At 29.9% G+C, this 8,977-nt stretch overlaps 1 long non-coding RNA gene across 1 annotated transcript; it reads right to left on the bottom strand.

The window, feature by feature from the left end:
• Positions 1 to 657: 657 nt before the first annotated feature.
• LOC117132775 lies at positions 658 to 6,194 on the bottom strand. The gene is made up of 2 exons (XR_004456321.1): positions 5,985 to 6,194; positions 658 to 5,938 (listed from the first exon to the last, which is right to left on the bottom strand). It is a non-coding gene; the product is annotated as an uncharacterized LOC117132775 (long non-coding RNA).
• Positions 6,195 to 8,977: the final 2,783 nt, after the last annotated feature.

The raw sequence follows: 8,977 nt of genomic DNA, 5'->3' as shown, positions 1-8,977 counted from the left end.
CCCCTTATTTCTTGATTTCGTCATCAAAGTCGGGCCTGTGCATTCAAGTCAACCGGGGTTGCTCATTCTCAGCAGGTTCCCCTTGGGTAGGACTCCGCTCCATCGGTCTCGCTATCCTGGGTTCCACTCAAGCCGGAGTTCATTTTGAATCCAGATGAGGATCGGTTCCTCCTTATTTCGGCATGAGCTTAATAGTAGTCTCTTGAATTTTCTGGAGATGATGAGGCTGGAGAGAGTTCTCGTTAGAGATAACCGGAGGCTTCGATATGCGCTGGAACCCCTTGGGCTGGAGAAGTAATGCTGGTAGGGTGGTCCTTAGAGTTCCATTAGTTTCTCGGGTCCCTGAGACTGGGTCCCCCCCCCCCCCCCCCAATACTTCGAGATTCGCTTTGCCGTGCAGCTCTGTTTTTATTTTTGACGCGTGTAAATCGATATTAGGGTTTTCGATCTTACTTCTCCGTTTTTGCTGCCAAGCCTCTTGGGTATATAATTTAAGTTAAATTTTTACCCGCCTTTCAAAACAGGATTTTTTTTAGTAACATTTTACGTTTATTCAATTTACATAATAAATGATTGTATGTACAAAATGTTTTATACATGTATTGTAGTCTACTAATGTTAAGCCATTCTGTCATTATATTATATTTTTTAACATAAATATTCATAATTAATAAAATAAAATTTATAAATCTATCAATTTTGATATAATTTTATCATATGTAGTTTAATATAATAATTTTATTTTAACATGATTGGTTATTATTTATAAAATAGATAAAACTAGAATATAATTTTTCTTTTTAATTTTATAAACAATAACTGTACATATATAAATGCATAATAGTTCATTGCTAATTACGAAATTACGGAAAATATTTACATAAATTTTTTTGAAAATTCTGATATCGTTAAAGTATTTAAATCAACATAATATTTATTTAATATGATTTACTGTGATTATATAAAAGATAAAATATGATAGAATATTTATTTTTTATTTAAACAATAACTGAATATATTAATGTATAATAATATTTCAAAACTAGTTACGAAATTTGAAAATATTACATATTATTTTAGAAAATTAAGATCTTGTTAAAATATTTATAAACAAATTTTTTCGAAATTTTTAAAATATATATATTTATACTTAAAATAAAAATATATCAAAATTAATTATGATTAAAGTAGGTCAAAGATTCTATATATTATATAGTTTTTGATACAATACATTTAATAAAATTTCAAAAGGCTGGTCCAAATTAAAAATTCACAAATGAAAGAAGTTATGACTTAGAAAAGATATACTCAGATGTCACAAATCTATTTATTTGTAATTGAACAAGTTACATTATCGTTGAAAGTATAACATATAAAGAATTAACATCTACGACAGCTACACAGTATATTAAAATAGTATATGATATATTTGTTCAATAAATAGCATATGGTAGTAAATGTTTTTCTCAATGTTAAAAAGAAGCTTGATTCTGACCCGCGCGATTGTGCGGAATAAAAATTATATTTGTATTTATAGTTAACGTTTTTAATTAAAATTTTATGATTTGATGATATTTTATTAATATCGGTTTGAGTCAAGATTATAGTTTTTGGTTTTTCGTTTCAGTCCCGGTTCGGTAGTGGGTTTTCGTTTTAGTAATAGTTCTGTTATACTGAATTTGGGTTTGGTTTAGGTTTTGTTATTTTAATTTTTGCTTTGATTGAAATAAAATATTAGGGAACCAATAAAATTTTGAGTTCAATTCGAGTGTGTGAGTCTGTATAGGAATATATAATTTTCGGTCTTGATTCTGATTTAGGTATCTATATTATTTGTCACATTTTCTGGTTTTTAATTTTTGTTATTAAATATCTTTATATTTAAAATAATTTTAGAGAATCGGTATATCTCAATATTATATACCAAATCAGAAAATATCAGTTAATTTTGTACCTATATGTGATAAAGTTAAACTATATTCTCAACGGTTATGATTAGAATATACAAAGTTAAATAGTTAAAGAAAAGACAAACGAATTAAATTCACCCGAAACTAATATGGTCCAAGGGGCCAGAAGATATAAGATTTAGACAAACAAACTAAACCTTAACAATCTATACAAAACAAAAGCAAAGATCTAGGACTTTGGACTTTAGCATCTCTGGTTTGAGTAGAAGACCACAAATAACCTGTATCTGTGGATTTATTATACTTAAGAAGTTTTTTGTTAATATTACTGTTTTTTTTTTAATTTTATACTTTATTATAATAGTTCACATTTTTAACTAAGTTGTCAAATGTTAATATTTATTTTGTTAGTTTAAGTTATATGTAATACTAATTTTGGTCTATCTAATTGTAAATGTTTTTAGACTTTTTGTTTTTTTTAATTTAACTATTTTAACATTTGTTTGGCATAAAATGTATTTTGCGTTTATTATAGCTAAGAAGATGTATTTTTTTGTTAATATTACTATTTTTCTTTAATTTTCCATTTTACTATAATAGTTACCATTTTTAAGTAAGTTGTCAAATATTCATAATTATTTTGTTAGTTTAAATTATATATGTAATAATATTTTTGTTTTATTTTAAAATATATTTTCTGGAAATATTAACATTTAAAAAATAAAATAAATGCAGATGAAGACTTGTCATGTTATGATTGATGGTTTCAAATCCTATGTGGACGGTCTCAGTGGCTTATAGGTTGTAAATGCTTTTAGATTGGTTTTTACATTTGTTACTTCAACTAATTTAACATCCATTTATCATTTTATTTTGGGATGAAATGTAGTTTGGATTTATTATACCGAAGAAGATTTTTGTTAATATTACTGTTTTGTTTTTGATTTTTTACTTTATTATATAGTTCGCATTTTAAGTAAGTTGTCAAACGTTAATATTTATTTTATAAGTTTAAGTTATATTTAATACTAATTTCGTTTTATTTAATTTTAAATGTTTTTAAATTTTTGAGTTTTTTAATTTAACTATTTTAACATTAGTTTGTTATAAAATGTATTTTGAGTTTATTATAGCTAAGAAGGCGTACTTTTTTGTTAATATTACTATTTTGCTTTAAGTTTCCATTTTACTATAATAGTTACCATTTTTAGGTAAGTTGTCAAATATTCATATTTATTTTGTTAGTTTAACGTATATATGCAATAATATATTTAAAAAAAAATATTTTACTGAAAATATTAACATTTCAAAAAGTAAAATAAATCCTATGTGAATGGTTTCAATGGTTCGCAACCTCAACTTTTATATAGTATAGATTTTTTAATGAAAATAATTCTCTGTTTTTATGTTTTTGTGTTTGAACATAATCTATATATAATAATAGTATAGTTTATACTCAAGAACTCAAGAAATTAAGTGGATCCTACTCAAGAACTCAAGAAATTTTTGGGTAAAAATTTTAAAAATTGCTTTGTGTTGTGAAAGAGGGAATCGATTGTTCTTATTATTCCATAGATAGTAGTACATATATATACAGATACAAAGGCATAATGGCCTAATGGACATCCACACAATTGGTTCATAACACTCTCCCTTGGATGTTTATTACAAAAATATTTCCTAAAGCGCGTAGAATGCTGCCTCATTAAAATCTTTACCAGGAAAACCCAGTGGGAAAAATCATGGTTAAGGGAAAGAGAGTGCAGCGCGCATCTACTCTCCTTGATGAAAATATAACTTGAGATATCTGATAGGACACACTCCAATGTGATGAATTAACTCCTTCTTCTTGGGGTTGGACCGGTTCACTTCTTTTTGCAGATTTGACACTCCTCACTAAAACTTGAATATCTTGATGACCGTAAGACAAAATGATTTCAAACCAGTTGGAAATCGAAGTTAACATCCATGTCTAACTTTAGGCACTGATATGGATCTGGTAAGATGAAAATTCGAGTGGTATTTTGAATATCATACGATATTTGGTATTTTGAGACAGCTTGTACATGTCCCACGAAAACAGTCATATCTCGAGTTATATAATGGAGAATGACTTGATTCAAATTGGAGATGAAAAAAGACTCAAAGATCTTTCTCTGGACACCAATTTTATATTTTAATTCCATCTAGAGGGTCTCCTTTGATTGGAAACATTTTCGACCTTTGATTCTGTTACACTAATGGAATGCGTTCATCTCTTATTCTTCTTCAAGTATGATTGATCTATCTCATTTTCTCCTGCTTCTTAAATCTCGAAAAATACTTTGGAAGATTGATGACATTCCTCTTTAGGTGTCTATCATTAGCGTGTTATTTATTGCCTCGTTAAAACCTTGACATGGAAAACCCTGTGGGAAAAAACCAATGATAAGGAAAAAGAGTACAACCACACGCATCATCATATTCTCCCCCTGGAAGCATCATCTTTGAGAGATGTATTCCCATCATATATATCATTCTTTTAGGAATTGCTATAAGCATATACTTAGTCAATAAACTCGTTTGATTGTCAGATAATCTCTTAGACCATTGGACTTATGGTTCGTACAAAATATCATATTTTGGTCTATTTGGATTCCATGTCCAAATTTCGTTTTTATAGACAATCTTTTAAACATTCATATTGTACATACTTGTACATACAAGTTATTCTCCCTCTTATAAATCTTACTATTATGACCATTCTTCTTGTCATACAAAATCACATCTTTCAATCATGAAAGAGATCAGTAAATTTCCAATATTATGGTACTTCATCACCAAGAATTATTTCTATTATATGCTCAATATACTTGCGCGGTAATGTTCTCGAGAACTAGCATTTACTGCTTCTAGCAGTCCAAATCCAGTGGTTTATACATTTTGGATCATTGACATAATTGTCATATCCAGTGGTTTTCAATTCTTACCAGAGTAGAGAAACTTGAAAGCTGATGCTTCCACCACATGATGTGTTTCTTATAACAATTGCAGGTCTTTGTGAAAACTCTTGTGCAACTACTCTTTTGCATCTCACCTTTTTTTTCACAATCTCATTCATTCTTTCACATAAAGACCCATTTGCTTGCCACTGGTTTTACACCATTAGGTGTACGGACTACCGGTCCGAAAACTCTTCTCTTTCAAAGAGATCTACATCTATTGTTTCTTTCTCTTTTCGGTCATTTATCATATTGTGTACACTTTTCAATAGATGGTTCATGATCCTCATTCTCATCAACTGCTACATAACATGAATAAGTATTCACGACATCGATTTGGTATCGATTCCATATCGTTCCAGACATGACATAGCTATTTGAGTTTTCTTTATTCTCAGGTACCTGAATTTCTTTCTTGTCATGTTTTCTATCTCTCCTCGAAATCTTTAATCTTTCATTCCTCGATTATGCCATTCTCATTCAAGCTCCTTTTCTTTTATGAGGATTATTATATTCAGAACCGATAAGTCTTTCACGCTTGAAGCGCTTTTTAGACTCATTAGCAGTTTGATATTGTCGTTTTGGGACATCAATTTTAATTGGAGCATTTATAGCTGGTATTTGTTACTTAATCACATTCTTAGGGTCAGTAAATGAGCCTGGCAACTCATATGCTAATCTTTGTAATGGAATTATCTCCATACTTTCATTTTTGGACTTTTATTCACGCTCTTTAGTCCGAGGATCAATGATAATTCATTCAACTCATACATTCTTTAGCTGTTTATTTTCTCCCCTTAATGTTGGATAGACTAACTATGATTCTTTAAATAAATTTTATAAAATCTTCAAGATTTTATCATCAATGGAGATCATATCCAACATATTCATAAGTTCCTTTGATGTCCCATCTTTTAGCTGTGTGGTGGAGCAACTACAACTTGTGCAAATTTTCTAGATGGGTATCTTTGGTTCCTGGCCAAAACCAGCTTGATGGGGAGAGTTCTTAATTACTCTTTGGCATTATGCGAATCAATGTTGCTGCATCTTAAATATGAACATTAGCTACAAGATGTTCATCATGTATCCACACATGCATAAATAATCATCAAAGGCTTGTTATTTCACCAGTATTACCAATTAGTCTCGCAAACATCAGGTTTCGGATCTGTGACAAGGATACATACGACCTTCTTGTCGATGGATATGGTGGATGATGAGTCCACCAGTGGGTGATCAAGCCCACAAACAACTCTTTGTAAAATAGAATCCAAATCTTTTTGACTGGTGAAAACTGTATTCTTATGTTTCCTTATAAGCAAGCAGCATATCGCAGATCATTCGTAAGAATCTTCTCATTCTTCAACGAATGTCCATATGATTATCTTTCGCACCATTTCTAAACCGGGATGGCATAACCGATTTGCCAAACATTACACTTTCGATAAATTTTCTGGTTTACTATTTCATTTATCTCCATTTTCTAATCATTGTGTAGTACAATACATTAAGAAGATGTAGTCACTTTCTTGATTATACTTCTTAAGAAATATTTCTGATTTAAAATGAATTTAACATTTCTTTCGCTTAGTGTCTCAGATTTATATGGATTTAGTTTATGAAGGATTCATCAATCTCAGCTTAGTAAAACATAATCTTCTAGATGTTTCACTTAATATAAAATGTGAGATTCTTTAACTCTTCCCCTCGAGATGATACTACTCTAGGTTTATCAATCTTGAATGAATCTCATTTCTGAATCAACAACATACCCTATTCGGGTTTTGTATTCTTTCATAGATCCTTCTTACTTTGAGACAATAATACATTAAAGATTTCAAATCACTTTTTTTTATGTGTAGTGATATTTATGCACTCTTCTGGAGCGTTCATATATATCCTCTTCTTGAACATTTTATAAGTTCTATATTACCTTGTATTGTACTCACGTTAATTTTCTTTCATCTTTAGATGATTGAATCATATCTCTTCTTTATTACCATTTTTATATTCTCAACTTCAAGTGAAAGTATGAGTTCTATAAAAATTTCTTTGGATCTTGACCTTACATCAATAGCTCATTGTTTTCTGAGTCTCAAAAAGACAAGTATAAACTTCTTTAATCTCTTTTGTCAATTATGTGTCTGCTGGACAACATTGCTTATCTAGAATATATATTCTTCAATATGTATGCAACATTAATATTCTCTTCAGAGAAATTTTAATCCAACATAATTGAATTCTATTTACATACTTCATGTCTTGTAATCTTTAGATGAAAAATACACAATGAGCTTTAGATAATCAGTGTTTAGATAATCACTTCTCGTGATTATACTTTCTTTTTTTTTTTTTTTCCAAAACTTATAGATTTTTTTTTAAAGTCAAGCCTTAAACTTAAAACCAACATATATAAATGGTAATAAAATATAGTAGTAATGTATGTTCAAATCATAGAGATATGTATTATCTTAAGCATCTTTATACTATTAAATAAAGAATACACGTATAGTAATTATATTATTTTACTAGCGTTTTACTATCATGCCATTAATCATCTCTGTATTGACTAGTTTTCAAGTACTCAAATAAAAATCAGATGATATGCACAAATTAATAAAGTGATGATAAGCATGATAGGAAAATAATACTTATCTTGAAAGGAGAATTGCAGCGTATATGGGGGACGAGATAATGCTGTCTGCATTCTTCAAATATCATCTTCAATGTATCTCATCTGTTAATCCTAATTCATTTGAGATTTTGCTTATAACCATAAGTCATAGCCATTATTGTTAGTAATAAAAACACATTGATATAAATCATACAAGATTTGTCAAAAGCACAAGATGGTCAATAGCGGATATCAGTTACACAATTAAACTGCAAGAAGCGGCTTGATCACCCACTGGTGGACTGATCATCCACCATATCCATCGACAAGATGTTCATCATGTATCCACACATGCATAAAATAATCATCAAAGGCTTGTTATTTCACCAGTATTACCAATTAGTCTCGCAAACATCAGGTTGCGGATCTATGACAAGGATACATACGACCTTCTTGTAGATGGATATGGTGGATGATCAGTCCACCAGTGGGTGATCAAGCCCACAAACAGCTCTTTGTAAAATAGAATCCAAATCTTTTTGATTGGTGAAAACTATATTCTTATATTGCTTTGTAAGCAAGCAGCATATCACAGATCATTCGTAAGAATCTTCTCATTCTTCAACAGATATTCACACTTGTAACTTATTCCAAGGAACAAAGGAATAACTCGTATGTAGAAGTATGCATAATCTGAAGGTGTAAAAATGTTTTTTACAAGTCACCATCTATACCAACAAACAATTTTGTTATTAGTCTAACAGTCATGTGTCAAATATTCGTAGGTTAATAATATGATTGAGATATTAAACATTGAACAATGTACAGCAGTAAAGAACAATAGTAATAAAAGCTATGGGATGCAGTCACATATAGAACAATGTTAATAATAGCTATGGCAGTGAAAGAAATATTTAAGTCAAGACAACTTACGATTGTTCAAATTATGAATAAGCATGATTAGAACTCTCTAGTATATATAGTAATTAAAGCACATAGTAAGTCAAGACACGATTTTATAAATACAAATAATAAGCATGATGAGAACTCTCAAGGCAATGAATTTATTTAAACCACTCCAAACCAATGTCAAGCGTGAGATATAATAATTATAGGATACTTATCTTGATCAACAACAAAGAAGGTTAGAGATGCCATGCCGGAGGATGCCATCGAATATATTTTTGTAAAGATCTGGTTTTCCTCTCATTAATTTGGCTTGATGATTGAGGATAAGTAACAAAGGACGAAACGTCATCAGTTCGATTTGAGAACAAATCAAGGTCGTAAACGTGAGATCGACGGAGCACAAAGACACGGGTTGGTTTGTTTAAGTAACTAGGGTTTTGCTCAATGGCTAGGGTTTTGGGTTTCGCTCAATGGCTAGGTTTAGTGCTGATAACATGTTGTGAAAGAGGGAATCGATTGTTCTTATTATTCCATAGATAATAGTACATATATATACAGATACA

This window comes from Brassica rapa, chromosome A03 (genome assembly GCF_000309985.2).
Source record: "Brassica rapa cultivar Chiifu-401-42 chromosome A03, CAAS_Brap_v3.01, whole genome shotgun sequence".
Lineage (NCBI taxonomy): Eukaryota > Viridiplantae > Streptophyta > Magnoliopsida > Brassicales > Brassicaceae > Brassica > Brassica rapa.
Note: the sequence above shows the minus strand (reverse complement) of the source record. Positions and strands in the feature narration are given on the sequence as shown.